Source organism: Gallus gallus, chromosome 1 (assembly GCF_016699485.2).
Source record: "Gallus gallus isolate bGalGal1 chromosome 1, bGalGal1.mat.broiler.GRCg7b, whole genome shotgun sequence".
Taxonomy (NCBI): domain Eukaryota; kingdom Metazoa; phylum Chordata; class Aves; order Galliformes; family Phasianidae; genus Gallus; species Gallus gallus.
In genome coordinates this window covers 24,030,952-24,052,812 of record NC_052532.1, presented here as the reverse complement: position 1 = coordinate 24,052,812, position 21,861 = coordinate 24,030,952, and the positions used below count along the sequence as shown (strand labels likewise).

At 36.1% G+C, this 21,861-nt stretch overlaps 1 long non-coding RNA gene across 1 annotated transcript; it reads left to right on the top strand.

Moving 5' to 3' along the window:
* The first annotated feature begins 9,051 nt into the window (after nucleotides 1-9,051).
* On the top strand, nucleotides 9,052-16,721 carry LOC112533180. The gene is made up of 3 exons (XR_003077045.3): nucleotides 9,052-9,452; nucleotides 15,548-15,705; nucleotides 16,650-16,721. It is a non-coding gene; the product is annotated as an uncharacterized LOC112533180 (long non-coding RNA).
* Nucleotides 16,722-21,861: the final 5,140 nt, after the last annotated feature.

The window sequence follows — 21,861 nt, the reverse complement described above, 5'->3', positions numbered from 1 at the left end:
GATTTGTACACTTAAATAGTTGGTGATGAAAACCTGATAACATGATATCTACACTATCTGCATTTTGGAGTGTAAAAATTTCTCTAAGCAATATCTGCCAGTGCTTTCCATAAAAAAATTGTATGGCATCAGCATCTCATAGATCCCTGTAGCTAGTTCATCCTCTCAGGAAATAGCAAACAGCTTTTCCTCTCAAGAAAGAAAATTCAAAGTCCAGTTCTGTCTTATGGAAATTTAAAGGATTAAATATCAGTTCTTTGCAATTTCATGAAGAAAGAGATGAATTTAAAATTCACTGAGCTAGAGGTAGTATGAGTTGGTAGACAACTAGTTGATATCTCGCAAAGAGGCAGTGAATCCTGGTCCCATATGCAACTCTTTTTATAGATTTTATCCAGTGACTACTTACCATACAGTATAGGGCTGAAAGGTGCATTTTAGCTGCTCTAATAGTCTAAAAGTTATACTTAGTTGTTAGTTCCCTAAATAAAAGCATAGCTCAATCCAGACACTTTCCAAGGACTGTTTTGAGACAAGAATGCGGAGAAATTTCAGAAGGTTCTTGATTCTGCTATTTTTCTAGCATCATAAATTTCCATCTGTGCTCTACACTGTCAGTATGTTTTCTAGTGCTTACAGCTGTTGTTGACCAACTTGTCATGTACCATACTACACTAAGCCTAGCTAATTGCCCTTGCCTATGTAAACAAATGTCACCACAGTCATATGACTGTTGGATTTCCTGTCCATTTGTCATGACTACTTCTCAGAACCTTGTGATTAATGATCTATAACATACTTTTATCTACTATTCATTATTTTAAACATAAGGATGCTTTTTATATTGCCTCTCCTGAGGTACTGCTCACATTTCAAATTTGGGTAATAGCATTTAAGATTTTTTAAATCCTGTCCTGACATAGTTAATACTTTGATTTTTAGAAATTCACTGCTTCCATCATGTGCATATAAAATGCTGGCATCCATTTTGAAAAAAATGTTCTAGTGCAAACTTCTCAATACTACTTTTGAGAATTTAATTAACATTTTGCTGTACAGCTGTCATTTTTGGAACCTTTGTCCTTTAGTAAATTAATTTGCTTTTTTTTTTTTTTTTTTTTTTTTAACATCTCTCTCCCACTATCCAGTGTCATCAGGGAGGTAGTTTTGCATTGGGTTCTGAAGTGTAGCTGTTCTGGGTGCTGGTTTATATCAATACTGTCACTAAAGATGAAATAGAAACTGTATTTAATGACTGCAGTTTTCAATAGCCAAGTGAGAGGCAAAAATATAGTGCACCACTGTTAAGGATGAAAATGCTGTGGGGGGTTGGGAACTTGGGTAATTAGGAACCTATAACTGAACTTTGATTCCTAGAAAAATTATTGGCATAAATAATCAGGTATGTCCCTACAAGAGTACAAGGAATAAGTAAGAATCTACAAAGAGCTGTCAAAATAAGTGTCAGATTAACTTTACTTGCTCTTATGACAGTTTAACCTATTATGAATACAGGAAGAACAGAGGATGTCAATTTGCTTGATTTAGTAAGACTTTTGACATTGTTTCATATGACATATCACAAACTCAGGGAGCACGGGTAGTTTTCAGAAAGACTAGGTGCAAAACTGCGAGGAAAGCTACATTCAGACAGTGAGTATCAATGAGAATGGGAGGTTTCCATGGCAATCTGGTTCAATGTTTTACATTTCAGTAATGTTTTTCAATATTTAAGTTTCAGTATGTTGGAGAACAGTAGTGAGAGTGCTAGGGAACACGGTGGAATCCAAAATATTTTTGAAAAGGTGGAGATCATGGCCTGAAAAAATGTTGAATGCTGTTCAAATAAGAATATGGACAAGATTATTTGCAATTAATGGAGAATTAGTTACATAGGTCACTCTGAAAGTAATGCCTCCTATCCTATTTATTTCCTTGGAAACTACAGTAGATACAAGGAGAACAATAACACTATTTGATAGAGCAAGTTCACAGCTATAAAGCACTATTTTTCAATGCAGTTTCTACCATTAGCTACAGGTTTTGGCCAGTGAGGTACAAGAGCCTTCATGTCATACTTGTAAAATTCTGCCCCAGCAGATGTGATCCATTGTCACTGTCTCCAATGTTGAAACTCACTACCCACCATATCATCAACATTCGCTTTTGATGCTGTGGGCCAACATCATAAAATTTACTTTCTGAGCAGCCCTTGTAAAAAGTATTGTTGATGTGTTCACACATATCTGCAAGACATTTGTTTCATACTGAGGGAGATTCACCACCATATTCATTAATGTAGATGTGGGGAACAGAGTGCCTAGTTTGAAGTAAAAGATGAAATTAATTGCTTTCTTTTGCTTGCAAAACAAAGAATAAGAAGAACTGTAACTGAGGAGATTAACTTCTTTCTCACAAACTACACCACATGCATAATTTCAGGGATCAAAACAAAAAAAGCAAGCATACTGCCTATAAATTAAATTAGGTTGTAAATTGTAACTTCTAGTCATCAGAGGAGTGACATTTGTGGGGATCAAATTTCAAAACTAATAAGCTGATTAAGATCTATCTGGGAGCTAGTTACAAGAATTATGATGATGCAGTTACCTGCCGTATCACCTGCAGCTGGCTTTCATGCTTCAGGAAAGCCCTTCCAGTGCCAAATTTTTCATCTTTAATCTAAACTCAAAGCATACAATAGCCGTTGATATACATCATTTAGTAGTATGCCCCTGTAAATCTTCAGCAATATAAATCTACATACACCATCATTCACTGGCACTTCACTGCAAGTTCAGTACTTTTGTGTCATAGGGGGATAACATCCCATGACAACTCCCCACAACCTCTGTGCTGACTTTAGCAGCCTTGACCGGCAGCTCTGGGCCTCTTTGTGCCCTGTCCCATACAAATCACCAAATTAACTGCATTGATTTTTTTTGCATGTCCTGATTTCAGCACTCGTGGTCACTTGTAGTCTCTGTGCAGGTGTTAAATAGGAAGCCAGACATGACTTGGCTAGGCCTACCTGTGAGGTTTCCTGCTCAGCAGGGAGCTTCTCACCTTATATTTTGGTTCCTGGTTGCAGCTGGTCAGTCCACCTGTCACTCTTTCCTCTCATGAAGCATGACAAATGTGCCTGAGTGTGCCCTGCCAGGACTAAATTACTCTCCATGGAGACCTGTTCTACTGCAGTTAGACTGTATTTAGAGAGTAGAATAGACAGATTAAAGGTGAGGAAGTGAGAGATGTGAAGGGATAGATGTCATATACAGTTATCTGCTTTTTGATGTGATCTGGTCTTATCAGTTAACATTTCTGCTGTGGAGTTGGCTGAACAGCTAACATTGAGAGGGCTGGAAGAAGTGGTGCTGTTGCAATTAAAGAAGAGAATTCCGGTTCCTTCACCTCAGAAATTTACACTCAGAAGTTGTTTTTTTCTTTTTTTAATTTCGAGAAAGAATTTTGTAGCAAGTAAGTCTTATATTTTCAGGTTCACAGGTTTTTTTTTGTTTTTTGTTTTTTTAAGAAGATATATTTTCCTTTTGAAATTTGATAAGATCTTTCTGTACATTAATGAGTAATAGTGTCTCAATTAATATCAACTTCAAATAAACATGAAATGTAACACTGCTATAGTAATGAAAATACTAATTGTCCTCGCTATACTAATATTCAAAACTTCTTACTAGCTACTTAACTTGAAAAAATAGAACTCAAAAATACATTAGCAATTTAAGAAGTAAATAAAATAGAAACAAATTGGACATAAACAAAATATTTTCTATCTAGTCAAACTGTCTTTAAAATTAAACACAGAGTTTGAAATTAGAAATTATTTTCAGTAAAATGTTCCTGAAAACTTTTTCAAGAATTTTAACAAAGATTATGCAAAATGGAAGACTTATTTATGGCTTCTGGGACTCCACCTATGTATTCATTCATATAATCAAGCAATCAATGTGACTTAATATTTTTTCCATGTTTTCATATCAAATATTCCATAATTTACAGCAATGAAAAAGTATGTATATATGTCTGTGCACGTATGTATATGCGCATATATACAAGGGCTTCTCTAAAAGCCTTGATTAGCTCATCGACATGAATTGATTAATGGTGGTGACTATGTTGAAAAACAGTATTTTGTCGCTGAGAACTTGCTCAATCAAGTAATGCAGATTGATTGAACTACAGCTGATACAGTAATTTCCATGGAAATAAATAGGAGGCATTACTTTTGGAGTGATCTACTTATCTAAAACTATAGCATAAGTTGAAATGATAAATAACACTTAAACAAAACGTATTTAATGAATCTGAATTTCCAAGTTTCTACAGATAGGAATGATTTTTCCTATTTTTCCTATATATATCCTGAGACTACCATACTGATAGAAAATAAAAGCCTTAAGAAATACCTTCAGTTAGATGGGAGTTTTAGATACCTAAATAATAAACTAGAATAATTATTAGAGCTGTCATATTCTTCCAGAAGCATGCCTATGTATGGATGAAGATAGAAAGGGAGCTCTCTTAAAAATGTCAGTAAAGACAAAGCAAGAGTTGCAATATGCAACATTTTAGAACAGTAGATGAATCACTTAGTCACCGAATTGTAGGAATTGGAAGGGGCCTCTAAAAAATTGTATAGTCCAACTCCCTGCTAAAGCAGGTTCCCTACATTAGGTTGCACAGTAAAAAAACCTAGATTTTCCACGTTAAATTTATCTCCTAAATATATGTTGAACAATGTAAATGCATTCTATGGGTCAGTAATGAATTCTCAGCATTTCTAGAGAAGGAACAGAGATGATTTTTTAACCTTTCCTATACACTCCTTAGTGCTGATGAAACATGCAAAAGAAATATCTATATGGCATGGAACAAATAATTACACTGGTAGAATTCATGCTGTATAAATGCAGTAGAAATAATACTAACCTCCTTTTTAAACCACTGGTAGCTACAGATGCTGTTGTTAACCCACCCTGTTCAATTAGTACACCCTTTGTGTGCATTAGCTAATAGAAAACACTTCGGAACTGATTCTTTTCTCAGATATCCTGGTAGAAATCAAGAGTTATTCTGTTTTATGCACTGAAGGTATAGCTCGTGAAATATGTGTGAGAGGAGATTAAAGCCCAAAATGGCATAAAAGGACAGGGTGTAAATGTGAGATACTGCACATTTTGAACAGGTAGTAGATTTTCAAAGACAGATGCTTTAAAAAAAAAAAAAAAAAAAAGTGTGCTTTGAAAAATTATTTGATTCTCAGAAAGTTTATGCTCTTAAATCTCTCCTGTCTGGAATCAGCTCTTCCTGGTGTCAGTGGTGAACTTCCCACTGCTTCACTGAATTTTTGAAAATCCTATGCAGAGCATACTATTCCCACATATTACTTTTTGGAGCTACCTAATCCAGGAGCCCAGCAGAGGGAAGCTGCTGCAGTTGCGTGCTCCCGAGTCCAAATTTCCATTAGGCACCCATGCACACAGGACATGCACACGTGTGTACACTGTTAGCCACACAAATCAGCAGAGAAAACACAGTACTTGTGCTAACATAAACAGCACTCATCCTGTTCTCCTTCCTAGCTGATCAGGATGAAATCCTGTAAATGTAAAATGTACATATTTAACATAGATCACTTTAGCAGCCAGGCTCAGACACTCAGGATGCCCAATCCCTGGACACCAGCACTCCCAGTTGCTGGCACATGGATATGGAGCCCTGCAGGCTGTAACTCCACATTTCTATTTAAAATACGGGACATTTTAAAAAATTGAAAGTTAGGGAAGCTAGTAGTATAAGGGGCAATAATGGATGAGAAGGATAGGCTCAAAAGTGGTATTATATCAGGAGCTACGAGCAAAATTCATGTCATTAACAGAAATGAAAAGGTATGTAAAGAGTACCAAAACTCCTGAATAAGCATGTTGAAGGTATTTAAGGGAAAGAATCTGTGTGAATAATGCAAACAGATCTGGAGGAAAGATGATAAGGAAGACTAAAAACAAGCAAAGAGGATGTGGAAAAGCTTTGGGAGGAGGGGAGGCTAAATGAGCAAAAAGGACAAAATCAGAACACTTCGAAATTATTGCAAATATATCCACGAAAGGCAAAGAATAAAAGAACACAGAAATTAAGTTTAAAGTATTGCAATGATTTATTCACATTATACTAGAAGCTGACAAGGAAATCAAAAAGAACTTCTATGTGGAAGGTACTAAAATAGTTATATAGCCAAATATAAATACATCAAAGCCTCCCTTTTTTTTTTTTTTTTGTTTATGTTAAGGTACAACAGGATAACAAAAGTAAGGATAACGCCACAGAGAAGAGGGATTGCTAGAACTAAAATGAACAATTACTGAATAGTTACCTTCCCAAGTAGGTATGGTAATACAGAAACACGTAATTAGAATTAAATTCCTGTGGATTAGATTCATTGATCTGCTGCCTGTAAGGAACAAGTACATTACAATGGATATGAGTAAACTTCATCTGAAGACAGTTGAACTCTTTAGTGATGTCACTGTCCAATCCTGAAGCCTTCGCCTTTGAAAACTGCCATGAACATGGGTAGAACTTAATCAAAGGAGAAGAGTTAGACCCCTTCTTCCCAGATCATGTCCTAAGTGGTCAGTGCCACTCATACAAGTGTGCCCCAAGGCACTGTGATGTGGTGTGAGCCGTGAGCTACACTGAACCAGGACTGCAGCACCAGGGCTGCACCAGGTATGAAACACTACAGCCAAGAGGTGGGAAGGCAGCAGTGGCAATTGCAGTGCTACTGGCAGCTTGCTGCAGATAGATGCCCAGCTGGGCCCTGTTAGCTGAAGCAACCCAAGCCTCATATAAATCCTTCAGTAAAAATAAACAGTCTCAGAACTTAAGTATGCTTTTTAGATAGGTGCTGCAACAGTATGCCTTTTCTCATGCTAATTTTTTGTTTCTTTTTTCATATAAAGCATAGTTTTCTCTTCAAGTTTTGTGCTCTTTCAAGGCTAAGATTAGTTTTCCTGAAGCTGACAACAGACTCAGTAATAGAAATGTTTACTTCAACTGATAAAGTTGCAGGAACAGGTACCAGAAATGAGAAATGTAGAAACCAGACCAGTATATTTCCACTGCTTTTAGCAAGCAAAACTGTCTAGTAAAAAGCTACAAGAATAGAGAGTCAGAAAGAAAAATACTGAGGAGTAAATGAAGGGAAAAGGGGGAAATAACAAGCTAACAAGATAAAATCCAACCAATGTTATTCCACAGCACTCTACAAATTATTTCCAGAGCAGTGGGTGTGCTTTGGGCCATATCAGGAATACTTGCACCTATTATGGAGAGGAAACATTTTGTATACTACAGAAAGACAATAAGCCTTCCAAGATATTGTTGGTATAGAACAGGTAGGACTTAAATACTCAGCTACAGGAAGTAAAGACCAACACGAGAAACAATTTGACAGTGAGTGTGTGTTTTTTAGATGGAGGAGTTACTCTAGTCAGTGATTCCATCTCTACATACAGCCAGTATGTTCTCAAGGCAGACACATCTTTTGTCTGGTGACATAATCACTTAACCATTGTCTGTGACAGGCCTAAAATCCCAATTTTCTTCTGTTCTTTCTGAAAGATAAAGCTGTTCCTCAGTAATAGCAGAAAGGAAATGGGCCTTTGAACAAAGGGAAGATCCAGTCAAAGGTGTGAAACTGCTTAAAGCTAATAGAGCACTGTGCATAGACTTCTCATGTGTGAAACTGGAAGAGAAACAATGAACTAACTTACACTCAGTGCACCGGGGACTATTGTAGAAAACTGGCCTACAAACATCCTCAAAACAGAGATTAAGGTACAGCTCTAAGGTAGTTTCTAGTGCTGAATAGGCTTGCTTCAAAATATGTATATATATAAACAGAAAGTAAATTTAAAATTAAATTAATTGAAGCTACAGTAGTATTCATTCTGAAGTGGCTGCACTGGAGCAACTTTGAAGCATTTTTTGTAAGAGAAAGCACTCTTGAAGCTTGCCACTTGAAGCACCCTTCTAGCTCAGACTCCACTGGTATTCTCTCTAATAGCATTCTTTTAAACAACATTAGTATTGCTATAGTTTCAGACTTCATGAGAATGAAATTTAGCTTGTCAGTTGAAAGATTTAAATATCTCTATTTATCTATTTGTCATTTTGATTTAGTAATTGGCAAAATACTATTTTTTTGAGATTTCATGCACTTTTATGGCATCTTAATCTTAAAAAATAAAATTCAGTAGACAGATTCTAAAGCTTTGGCTGCTTTTCTTAATTGTATTACTTTTTTAACTATGCAGATGTACAAGAAGCTTTCAAAAGAGACCTTGAAAAAGCAGCTGAAACTGCTTAGCATAACATTTGTCCATCCTATGGATCATCATTACTGTGCTTAAACCCTAATAGGCAGAATATGTATTTTAATAACTACTGGTTTCTTTTGTGCCAGTCTAAAATGGTTACATAGAGCTGGAACATTTTGATAGGTTCATAAGAGGTAAATGTTGGAGCTGTTGTTAAAACTTTCTCCATGTTAAGCCGCGTGTGGCATCAATGATGTTGTATTATTCTGTGCAGAATGACCTGATTAGTTTAGCACTGGCAAAATGATGAGAAGAAATGGATGTGGATGCTATAATTTCTATTTATTTATTTTTTTTCAGCATACAAGTACCAGTACAGCTTATCATGGGAACAAAGCAAAGTACTTTTTTCGCCATCCTGTCAACTTGATTCAAGAGCAAGACACTAAGCAGTTCAAGTGCTTCCCATGATATACAAATTTCCTTTCTGAGCAGCTTTGCACAAGTCTGTACAGAGGGTTATCTTTAAGAGGCTTTTATGAACATTGTGCAGCATTGCTTGTTTTGTTGTGTTGTTTCTACATGACACAGGGTAAAATTTTTAAGAATTCACTACCAGTTTTGTGAAGTTCACCTTCTAAAGAATGCAAGCCTCTGTCAGGCCTTCTGTTTCTGAGACATTCCTGAACACTGTCTAGAAATAAGTGAAAACAAGAGAGAAAAGAGAGAGAAGCTTAAGGCCTTGTCAGTGCAGCAAGAGTAGCAGTCTTAGAAAGAGTGCATTTTCTCAAAGAATTAGACAGAAGATTGAATGCCTAAAAAGCAAATAATCTATGGGTCTTGTGTCTCACAGTTTCTGATCTCACTTATTAGTAATGTAAAAAGTGAGACTGCATTTTACCCACATACAGAACTCATCTGTTTTTTTTTTTGCAGGCTCTCAGACTTAGAAGGATTTTCCAGCACTTGATCTCGAGTGGATTGAGATACCTAAGGCTTTTTGCAATTAACCCCAATTCATAGCATTTCCTTCTGGGAATCTCTAGTCATCTCCTCACTGGAGGACTGATGATTTAGAGCATAATTCAGAGGCATCTTACTAGGCATGAGACAGAGGTAAGTTTTTGCTTAACTTATTCAGTATTTTATTGTGGGTCCCTTTCTCATAAGCCCTCTGGATATGGTACACAAGTATCTAGGAAACTGTGTACACATCTGGTTCCTCCTGGAAGGAGTAAGAGATAAGCTCAAGAGCGTTTCTAGGTCTTAAAGTTTATTTCAGTAAGCTTCCCGTAAGAGGATAGGAGCACTGGTCTTCACAATACTTCTCATTCTTACTTACAAAGAACTTTGTAATGCTCCTGATACTCTCTCTAGACTTCATTTCTCTATGTAACTGATACTTTCTCTAGACTTCATTTCAATATTTGGTCCAGGACAAAATGTTACACTTCCATTTATTATCTCCATTTATATCTAACTTTTACAATTTTTATTTCAGCAATAGGTTGGTAACAAACCTACACCAATCTCTATTATTTCTTCATCTTATTTAATATATTCTAAAAATTGTCAGATAAAATAACTCCACACTATTTTTTAATTTTTGTTCTACACTACTGTCCTAATAGTTTCAGCTACTAAATCTGACATGAAAATTAGAGATCTATAATTAGATTTGTTGTCCACATTAAAAATTTTTAAATGCTGACGTGCAGGTCTAAAGATTCATTCAAAGACTGGAAGGTTTTGAAATATTTAGAAGCATTTCTTTCTTTCTTTTAGTTAGGGACAATATATAAAGTAAGATTTTTCAAAATATATGTCATCTGAAAAAAAAAAAACAACCCTAAGGGAGTAATTATGCAATGTGAAAGAATCCCCATATTTGGGCAAATATCCCCAAACATTCTGAGTGCTCAGTGAAGCATTGTGATGATTCTCAGTGTCACTGCAGAAAATAATTTTATCTAGGAGGAATGCGTCAGCAGTTCTGAGAGACCCCAGATATAAAAGTTCTGTTTAAAGAGTGAATATCAAACATGGTAAGTTGAAGGGGCTTCAGTATACATTTGTGCATCCTCCATCAATCCTGGCAATTACCTTCCTATAACATGAGATTTGAATAGTGCTGGTATCTGCTGCAAAATTGTATCAGCTCTTATTTCACCATCAGGGCTCTAATTTTCCGCCACCATGCACTGGTTCAATTACGTTCCCACTATATATAATGACAGCCTCTACACAACTGAGAGGCATCAGGGAAACTAAGAGTAGGGACCGTATTCTTTGATGGTTGCATCACAATTTACTGATTGTTGAGCAGGGCTTAGTTTAGCACTTTGCATTTGAAATTAGAATTAGCTTGTGAAGGAGTATTATGCTTGGTGAAATCTGAATGAAGAAGCAATTAGCCCTTCTTTAAAATAGAAAATCACAAATTTAAGTTTTGCAAAGAACAAAATCCTACAGGCACATTTATGTCTCTAGCAAACAAAAATGAAGCAAACCCCTGTGTTGTGTTCCTGCTGTAATTCTAAGTCAGACAATAAATATTCTGTGAAGGAATATTCTTCATATATTTGCATGTTGAGGAAAAGAACTTTATGGGATGCCATAAGGGAGAAAACTGAATTACAGAGGAAAGGCAGCAATGCCTGATGCCCGTGGTCCCCAGTATCTCCATTCAGTCAAAGGCCCTGAAGTGGACCTTGCCTGAAGTGGGCAAAATAATTCTTCAGGCATTAACTGGGGTAGAAATGCTGACAATTTCAATGGCCCATGAGCTAAGTTACCTTGCTGTCGAGTTACTTTAACACTGTTCTGCAGTGTCATAGAAGCAACACAATTCAGGTGCTTTTTAAATAGATTCATGATATGTTAGGTTTTGAATAAATGTAACAGATCACCTGCAGTATGAAATTCTTATAGATTCACCATTACTGTTATCTCATGTCGTTCCTACTCCTTCTCCTCTCTTACTTATTTCATCTCATTTATTCTCTTCCCATATGACTTAAAATCCGAGGCTGTTACTCCATGAACAGTTACTGAGTGGGCACTTTGTCATCTTTCACTGAGACTGTTAGAAGTACCTTTTTTGTAGTTGTGAAAAAAGACAGCATATTACACAGCATTGGGCCTAAAGTGTAAGATTTTTGAAATGGAGAAGCTGCTGGAATGGCCTCTGTGAGAAGAAGCCAGGGGATGTACCATGCCAGACATAGCTGGCATCAGCAAACATGCCACAGGACACAGCTGAGCCAATCAGTGAAGCTGGTGGCTCCTTTATGAAAAGATCTTTAGAAAAGGAGAAAAAACACTGATAAAAAGGAAAAACTTAGCCAGAGCAGTAGGAGATAGCCCACAGTGGAGCTGGTAACACCTCCAGAGAGACTGTGGCCCACGGGTAAGCACATGCTGCAGCAGATACTACAGCTGTGAAGTACTCATGCCAGTGCAAAGGTAATAAGGAAGGTGCAGCTAAAGAGCATGGTGAGAAACGACAAGTGGTGAAAACAAACTACACTCTTTTGATCCCAGTCTCACCCCACCCATCACATCACTGAAGTGATCAAGTGTAGCCTGCAGTAAAAACAGAGGGAGCGGAAACAAGGAAGCGGGAAGGAGAGCTGTCTGGAGTGAAAACAAAACAAAACAAAACAAAAAAAACTGGAGAAATGGGGAGGAAATGTTTTTGTTTTTGTTTTTCTAAATACATGAATCAGTAACTAGTTATGTTAAATGACAATAGATTAAGCCAAATTTCCCAAGCTGAATCTGTTTTACCCAGTATTATGACAGTAATAGATGACTGTTTTGCCTTCTTCATCTTTACCCACGATCTTTCTTGCTTCTGTTCCTCCTACTTTCTCCCCCATCTAAGGGGAAATGAGGAGGAGAGAACAAGTGTGGGTACTTGGCTGCAGATGTCAGTGAACCACAAGTAAATTATAGCTTTGCAAATGCTAATATGCTTTTTTTAGTCATTTTCTGGCTTAATTATTTTCAGTTTAAATTATAAGAGTTCATTTTAACTACCTCATTCTTAGAAAAATCCATGACTACCAGAAAGGGTTAAAACCAAGTGCATTACAAATGTTCATGTTTTCCCCAACTTGATTTTTTTCTTCACAGCTAATGTTCCAGTGTAATTTTGAACTTCTTAAGCTTTCTGTTGAGCTCTACCACTATCACCAGGCAAGTAAATCTGTCCAAAAGAAGAAGAACAAGAAGAAGAAGAAGAAGAAATTGAAGAGTTAAACTTATTAGAAATCTTCTAATGTACAATTTTAACGGAAGAGAAAACAAGAACCTTTAAGATTTGGGTTCTGAGCACATACACTGAAATTATCCATCTGCCTTACAAAAGGCCCCATCATAATGAAGGACTGATGTTCTTACTGTGATTGCAAAAAAACTGGATTGATAGCTACATGTTTGAATGAACATATGTTTGGGAACAAATAGTACAGATGTAAGGAATAGGTCCAAGCAGTTCTATATTTTTCTGCCAGAGTAGAAATACCTGGCTCTAAAAGTAATGAAAAGCATATTTTTAACACGAAAAATAATTGCAGTATGAAATATCGCTGATGACTTCTGGTCATTTTCAGTGCACATCTTTTTCTAAGGGTGTTTCTTAACTAAATCAATAATGTTCATATAATTTAAAATAGCAAGTGAATAGTGTGGTATTCTGGAGGTGTTTCTGTCTCTTTCTCTTTTTGCAATGTCAATCATTCTCCTCTTGATATCATATATATACCAATCTGAGTCAGAGATATTTAATTTATAGAAAAAGTTTCTCTTCCAGTGTTACTCTCTTTTCTCAGTCAGATCCTCTGCCCTTCTCTGTTCTTGTGAAGTTCAATCTTTATTAGAAAACTGGGGGAATGAAAAAGGCCAAATGTCCTGTAAAAATATATTTATGCAGATGAAAGAACATCAGACTAATATTTCTGAACTTAAACCCTGGCAAGTTGGTGCTTAATGAGATAACTGTGCTCAAAGATTTTCTCTCATGCTTTGAGGAAAGTTTTCTGGGTTAGATCCAAAAAAAAAAAAGACATGAAGTGGGGCTTGTTGAGATTTAACAATGAAGTCTAAAGCAGTTACTGAAAAAGCCACTCACTTTTGGCTGTTGTATAACCACCAAGAATTTGGGAATTTCTCTAAGAACTTGTTTTCTCAGGGGTCCTTCTGGCCACATGAGGGATGGACTCCTTCTAGAAGGGAGTCAGAACTCTCAACAGTAATTTTCCACCCTGAATTGTCTCTGAAGGAAACTCTCTTTCCATTGACTGCTGCAGAAATTTGCACAGGCCAGGTCCAGAAAAATAAGGTTGGATTTTGTGCATAGGTGCTTTTTAGCGTGTACACTCTGACCTTGTTGTATCACCACAGTTCAGTTTTAATATAAGCTTTGTCTATCCACCTCCTCCAAAGGCTGCTGCCTATAAGCAGAATTACAGAATTGTTTAAGCTGAAAGGCATCTTTTGAGATCACTCAGTCCCATTTCCCTGCTTAAGCATGGTCAGCTGGAGCAGGTTAGCTGGTACCACATCCAGTCAGGTTTTGAATATCTCCATAACTTCCAGTGTACATCCAGATTGTATAAGTGCTCCCTAATCTGGTCCTCCTGCACTGAAAATAAGTCTTTCTTTTTCCAGACTTACCTTCTCATCTCAGGGTTCCTTAATGCAGGGTTTTACAGTAAAGGCAGAGGCAAAGATGACATAGAATACCTTGGGCCTTTTCTGTGTCATTTGTCACCAAATCTCTTGCCCCATTCAGCAAGGGGAACATGTTGTCTCTACTCATCATATGTACTTGTAGAATCCTTTTTTGTTGACTTTTACATCCTTTGCCAGATTTCCAGATAAGCCTTGCTTTCCTAGTCCTGTTCTTGCAACTCTGTACTCTGGTTTGGGTAATTTGCCCGTGTTCACGTCTGGTATACTTCATCCACGCAGTCTGCATTTTGCCTTTGCTTGATTTCTTATTCATCACTATGAAACTTTCTTGAGCTTGGACAAAATGATCCTTGAATACCAACTAGCTCTCCTGGGCTCCCTTCTCTCAAGGAATATATCCTATGGGATTCTTCCAAGTGGATGGATTCTTGGAGAGCCCAAAGCCTTTTCTCTTGAAATGAGGGATTGTGCTCCTGCTCTTTGCCCTATTCCTTCCTCTTGGGATCCTAAATACTATCCTGTAGTCACTGCATCCAAAGCTGTCTGACTCATTTCTTCTTGTTTATAAGTATCAGAGGCAGGAGAGAACCTTTCCTTATTGGCTCCTCAATTATAAATTCCAGGAAGAAGAGTAGGCTGATGTACTACGCATTTCAGCCTGTCTGTAGTTCTTCTTTTCTAGAAGGCAGTGATACCCATCTCTTACACAATAGCTTCTCATTTGTAACTGCTAGACTATTTTTTTAAAGGTGATGTAATTTTTTCTTTCTTTTTTTTTTTTTTTTAAGGGAAAATGTTATCCAGGTCTTTGAAAGGATAACTGAAAGCTGGGCCAGAGAAAGAATATCTATATATTCATAATCTAACTTATAACCATTTAAGTCTTTAATTAGGCTATGAAATTGCCTATTGAATCTCTGTTTTTACTTTGTATGAATTCTGAAGCTAACACAATGATCAGTCTAAAAGAGACAGTCAATAAATTAAATGTAATTAACTAACATTAGTGTGGAAAGTAAAGCTAAGATAAAAGTTAAAATTAATGTTGAAGCTACAGGAATAACATCAATAAGATTTTACTTAAAAAGAATGAGATAAACAAACTTTGGCAGGTTTGAAAAGAGAGGAATGTCTGTATGGAATCTATATGAACTTGAATGTCACCTCAGACATCATTAACAAATATCAGAGATACATAGCAATGTTTAAGATGTGAACACTGAATCATAGAATGGCTTAAGTTAGAAGGGACCTTAAAGATCATCCAGATCCAACTTTCATGCTATAAGAAGGGTTGCCACCCACCAGATCAGGTTTCCTAGGGTCCCATTCTACCTGGCCTTGAATTTCAACCTAACATCTAACCTAAATCTACCCTCTTTTAGCTTAAAACCATTCCCCCTTGTTCTATCACTATCAGAACAAATAACAAGTCACTCCCTCTCCTTCTTGTAAGCTGCCTTCAAGTACTTGAAGGATACAGTGAGGTGTAACCAGTGCCTTCTCTTCTCCAGGCTGAACAAACCCAACTCAGTGATAAGGATGTGATGCAAGACTATGTCAAATGCCTTGCAGAAGTCCTGGTAGATGATATCAGTTCCCCTTCCTTTGTCCACTGATGCCATCATCCATGCTATGATCCGAGTACTTTAGGCATCTTCATGAAGAGGAGGTAAGCTGCTTTCTCAGAGTGCTCATTACCCTCCACAGCTTATCTGAGCAACCTGTTCTAGTGTCTCACCAACCTCATAGCAAATAATTAATTCCTTCTATCTTATCCAAACGTGTCTTGTTTTAGTTTAAAACCTTTACCCCCTGTTCTGTCTTTACTCTCTGATAAAAATTCTCTGCAAGCTCTTCATTATTTGTGAAGCATTTGTTATTTTTCTCTATCATTTCCAAATTAATTGGCTATCTATAAACTTCACAGACTCCATAGACAAGGCAGCTTTGTGAAGTTAGCAGGAGCTCACTCCAGTTTTTATGGTATCAGTGGCATTTCTCAATTTTTCCCTAGAAGAAATAGTAATAGGGTAAGAAGACCTGTATTCCAGGGTTGTTTGTCAGGGTTTTTTGTTTTCTCTTCGGTTTTCCTGGAGTAACAGTCAATGTAATTTCCAGTGACAAATTAGACAATTAATTTGCTGTTATAGGGGAATCTAATCTCGACTACTGAGTATCCTAAATGGAGCATAAGCATTATTTATACACCGAGTGTGTAGGAAGTAGTGTCAAATGTCAGAATCAGTACTACTCCAAGCTATAACAACCCATAACAAAACTCCAGTTAAATAATCTGTTTCTTCCTTACTATGCTATCTGTTCTTCTGTTACTGAACAGCATTTTAGAAACACTTAGAGAAGGATACTAAATTCACAGCTGGCATTGTGTCACCAAGCTGGTTGATTTGCGGTAGGAATAAGGTTTTTTCTAGGATCTGCCAAGAATATCATGTAGAAAATCTGTATCAGAAACAAAAATAAAAAAAGGTTTTCACTGTCAGCAGTCTGAGTTTTAAACCTAGCATCATAACTTCTTTCCATTTCAGTTATTTTTAATAAGTTATTAATAAATATTTTTAAGCTTTTTAATTTATTTAATCTTTGTTTTAACAGTATTCCAATCTGTTGACCTGTAACCCTAATAAATGAATCGTGAACATTGTATGTGTGCATGGAAAGAGGTAAGTCCGTACTTTCGGTCATCTAACCACTAGAAGAATATGTTACATTTTTTTCAAGACTAGCATTACTACTCAATTACAATATGCTATTTATATTCCTTTTATTGTCTTTTTGCTTGTAACTAATTAAAGTTTTTAATCATACAGTCTCATAGTTTTCTGTATTACAGATGCGATGACAGTAACTGAAGTTTTCAGTGTACATTGAGACAGGACTTTGGATAGAATAACTAGCTTGTTCCATGCTAAATTTAGTTTAAATATTTGATGTAGTATTTGTAAAGAAGCCTTCAGTTTTCTCAATATAGAAGTCAGCTTATCAGCGCACAGATCCCCCCACTGTATAACATCAGTAGAGAAAGAAATCAACAGTGGCTCCTAGGTCCATAGGCAGAGACTGGTAGGGGAATCCATGAAGCTAATATTTACCAGGGAAAGGAGTTTTTCCTAAATGCCTCCATAGTCAGCAAATAAGGCAGGATCCCTTCAGGAGAAATTTCAGGGTGTGTGTCTATTGTAAATATTCTGAGACATCTTGCAAAATTCATCTCTTGTCATTTACTGTAGATGGAACCCAGGCAAAGACAGTGGATAAAGATATGGATGTTTAACTTGCTTATATACAGTTTACTATGTCATTTCAGAAAAACTGCGGGCAGTTGAAGAAAAGGCTGGATTTATCCTGTCATAATGAGTTAATCAGGCCCTTTTGCAGACTGTTTGCTTGTCCGGTAAGGCAGCAGAGATCTGGTTTACAGACTGCTCTTAATAGCTAAGGAAATAAATGATGTAGTCCATCCAAGTAGACAGAAAAGATTGCTTAACTAGGGAAGTTACTGAAAGTTACCAATTAGAAAGCTAGGCTGGAAGAAAACTCATGACTTTGCAGCTGTAGCAGACAGGAAATAGACATTTCCAGGGGATATGTGTTTTCTCATTGTGATTCTTCGATCATAAGTTTAGAGACTGTTGCAGTAGTCTTTCTTGGTTTGCATTATGGAGGAGGTGTATCTTTTGTTCTTTAAAACCAGCCCAGCTGGATACCTATTAATGATACCTAGACACCTATTTTCTTTGCCAGAACCCAAAGTTTTGGAGTCTTCAAGTCACAAGCTTGCTATTTATTTATTTGTTTGTTTGTTTACTTATTTTGCAAATTTTAGCTTGTTTTCATGCAAATGGGTTCTCCTGCATGGATATTCATTTTATATGGCTGCATATAGTTTCAGATTTTGCTTATACTTTCCTGAGGTACAAGTTTCTGGTGTTTTGTTTTTGTTTTTGTTTTTAGTTGTGTTTCATGTCCTAGAGGAAACAGCGAAACCTGAAATTCAAATTTACATACAAATTTAACAAATTCACATACAAATTTATCTTTCTTTTTAATTATTTACTCCTATGAAGTTTGATAATGTTTGTTTGCATTCTTTTTTCCAAATTATAATTCTCCGACAGTATTTTGGTCTTCCGTTTTTCTAGGCAAACAATGTAATTGAAAAACTATTGACTACACTGTATAGTGTATCCTGGTGTATATAGCAAAAGATAACAGAAACTGGTCAGTAGAGAGTAGAAAAGAAAGTACATTTTGGAGGGCTAGTAAGCTATTGTTTATAATTAACAATGAACAGTGAATTTAGGAAGCTGAGATTTTTCTTTTTACCTTTTATATCTTTATGAGCAAATGGGAGTTCTTACTGGTCAGGCATTTATTTATTAAATGTTAATGAAATCTGTATGTACTTCAATCCCGGAACTGTTCTTATTAAGGAAAAAGAAAGAAATATTAACTTTCAAATAATTTTAAATGAATTTAATACTTCTAACACCATATAGGAAATAAACATAATGGAGATACCAAAAAATAAATATTTTTATTTATTTACTTAATATTAAATATAACCAATACATATAATTTTGGAAAGTTTTTTGGTCCTTTTAGTGTGTTGCTGCCATGCCATAAGAGCTAGGATTTGAAGAAGGAGAAAAAAAGTAAATAATATTTTAAATTCTTGTACAATCACAAGTGCCTACTAAATCTGACAGATAATTAGTTTGTTCCTCTCACAAATCAACTGCAAATGTAGTTCAAGTTATGATTGAAGTGTTGGAAAAACTTGAACAGTTTATCTGTTTATTTTGGCTCCTATCCAAAATTACATTTGTTACTTTGACCATATTTAGAGTCTTGTATCTAAAGATCACAACATGATTTTAAGACTTAAAAGTGACCTCAAATCTTCTCGATATTTTCTAGTCAACTGGTATTTGAAAACTAAACGAGATGTGATGTTAGAGTCTAGCAGTTACAGCACTGTTGTTAATAAGAGCTAGTCAACCATGTGCTCTCTAGACATTTTTTTCAGGAGTTCCTTTTCATGTGATTTTATCCTCTTGTCTTCATATGTACATATAACTGTCTCATCAAAGATTTGTCCCTCTTATCCTGTTTTTCAGGTACTTAAACCTTTCTCTCAGCTCTACAGTTCCAACTGTAGAGTTCATTCAGTCCCCTGATACTGTCCTCTTGTTAGCTCTCTTCTTCTTTCACTTTGTCACTTTGACAGCTCAAAGACATTCGATTGGCTGTATACTTAAGGCAATGATAGAACTCCTACTAAAGCACTGCGCTTTTTCTCATCCAAGTTTAAAAAAAAAAAAAAAAGTCTTGATCACTAAAAGAGTCAGAAATTTTCAATCTAATAAATATTACCCAAACTAGCAATCTCTTGCATGTGTTTTTGTTTAAACTGTGTTAAAACTCTTCCTTAACTTAAAAAGAGAGGTCTTAATTGCTACAAATTTTATACTACACCCATTAGGGTACAAGTATGAAGCAGTTATGCTTCAATTTTGACAGAGATTTCCTTGGATAACTAGAAATGAGTTATCTGTACCTAACTTCATCTATCCAATTTTGTGCGTTTAGCTGGACTGCCCAAGTAGGGAGCTTATTCACCTTAGTTTCCCTCTATCATTAGTGCAAAAAGTTATTAATTTACAAAAAATGAGTCAGCTTCAGTAAGATATGAATCATTCTGTCAAGATGCCTACAGTACTCCATAAGAGAAGCATTTAGTAACTAGACTTCTAATTAATTGCCTCAGTGAAGTACCAAATGGAAGGTGAGATGAACTCAGGTCATTGGTTGTGGAACTTTAGCAAAGAAATTGAGAAGATAATATCACATTCTCTGCATTTCTAGGCCTTGAAAAAGAATTTTCACTCCTGTAATGCATGCATATATATTGAAATATATGCATGTATTTATTTTTATAACCCCAAGCAAAATGAGCAATAATATCTTCAACCACCACTGTACTACTGCTACATCTAACAATAGTAGAGATGAACAAAACGATCATATAACCTTTAAAATGCAAAAATATATGTAAATAGTATAGATAAACAGGGATGATAAAGGGCTGTTTAAAAGTATGGATATGCAGGTCTGGAGGAGTGCTGCCCAGCAAGTAAAACCACTATTTTTTCTTTTTTCTTTTTTTTTTGAATAAAATTTCTTAGTAACAAGAGGAATATGTCAAAGTTCTTTTAACAAATTGATGGTCAACATAATGAAATTTATGATTTCAAGCAACAGTTAACAATACCACAAGTCACTTGAGACTTAACTTAGCAGAATAAAAACAACCAGTCAGTCTGGGAGCACTGTAAATAATTATTTCTTAGCCAAGTTCTGAGGAATTCTACTTGCCTGAGCGACCAACTTCTCTGCATAGCTGCTACTTTGCATTCTGAAGAGATTGAAGAATTCTTGTGCCTACTGATGCAAATAATTAGCAATATAATTAATGAGTAAAATTCAGCCTCCTAGACATTTATTTCAAGATATCAGTTCCTTGCAACAATCTTCACCCTACCTACACTAGGTATGATGTTTTACTATTTTAAGGTATTGGACCTATTCAACTGCATCAGACCAAGACTGAAAGGGGAAAAAACCTCTTAATTGCTCTCATCAGTGATGGCTTCAACACAAAAATAAATGAAGACCAGTGCAGGCATAGCATACTAACCTGAATTTAATTAATAAATTAAATTAAGGCAAATCCCTGAAATTTTCCTCTATCTGATAAACATGCGGTGAGGTCGGAAGTGTGTAGAACAACACTTTCTTAGAATCTTACAATCATCTAGGTTGGAAAAGACCCTTAAAGATCGTCTGATCCAACCATCAAAACTAATACTACCAATTCTACCACTAAACGATGTCCATAGGTGATACACCCACTCATTGCTTCAATACCTTCAGAGATAGCAACTCCACCACTTCCGTGGGAAGCCCATTCCAATGCTTGGCCATCCTCTCCCTGAAGAAGTTATTCCTAATATGCAAACTAAACCTTCCTTGGTACATCTTGAGGATGTTTCCATGCATCCTACCACTTGTCACCTGATAAAAGAGATCTATACCCTTCTTTCAGGTAATTGTAGAGACTAATGTGGTTTCCAGTGAGCAACTCTATATCCTTACTGTAGTGAGGAGCACAAAACAGAACACAGCACTTGAGGTGCTATCTCACCAGTTCTGAGTATAGAGGGACTTCACTAGGCTTGCTGGATGCTATTTCTGATGCAGGCCAGAAAGGCATTGGCCTTCTTGGCTCCCTGGGAACACTGCTGATTTATGTTCAGCCAACTGTCAACCAACACGCCCAGGTCCTTTTCTGCATCAGGTTTTGATTAATAATGAATTTTCCAGTTCAATGTCTTATGTTCCGTACTTAAAAAATTAAGCTAATATAGTTGTATACAAGCTCATTCTAGAAATTAAGCATAGCTTACTGGAATTGCTTTCCTATGGTTACAATTTGAGTTTTTCCATGGAGATAGCTGTATTCTGAATATTTTGAAATTTTGATTTTCTATTATGGAAAAATATTCTGATTCACAATTCTAGTGCTGATTGCAAAAAATCAGGAGAAGATCAAAAACACTGTTAAGATATTTTTTCCATGTTTTATGTATGGTACCAAGCCTGAACCAAACAACTTCTTTTCAAGATTCAGTTCTTTTTCTATGGGCCATGGCACTTTATTGCTATCTTTTCATCTTTTTACTGAAAGTCCTCCTGAGAAAATACTAATTCAAACACCTATAAGCATATGATGCACAAAATGGTA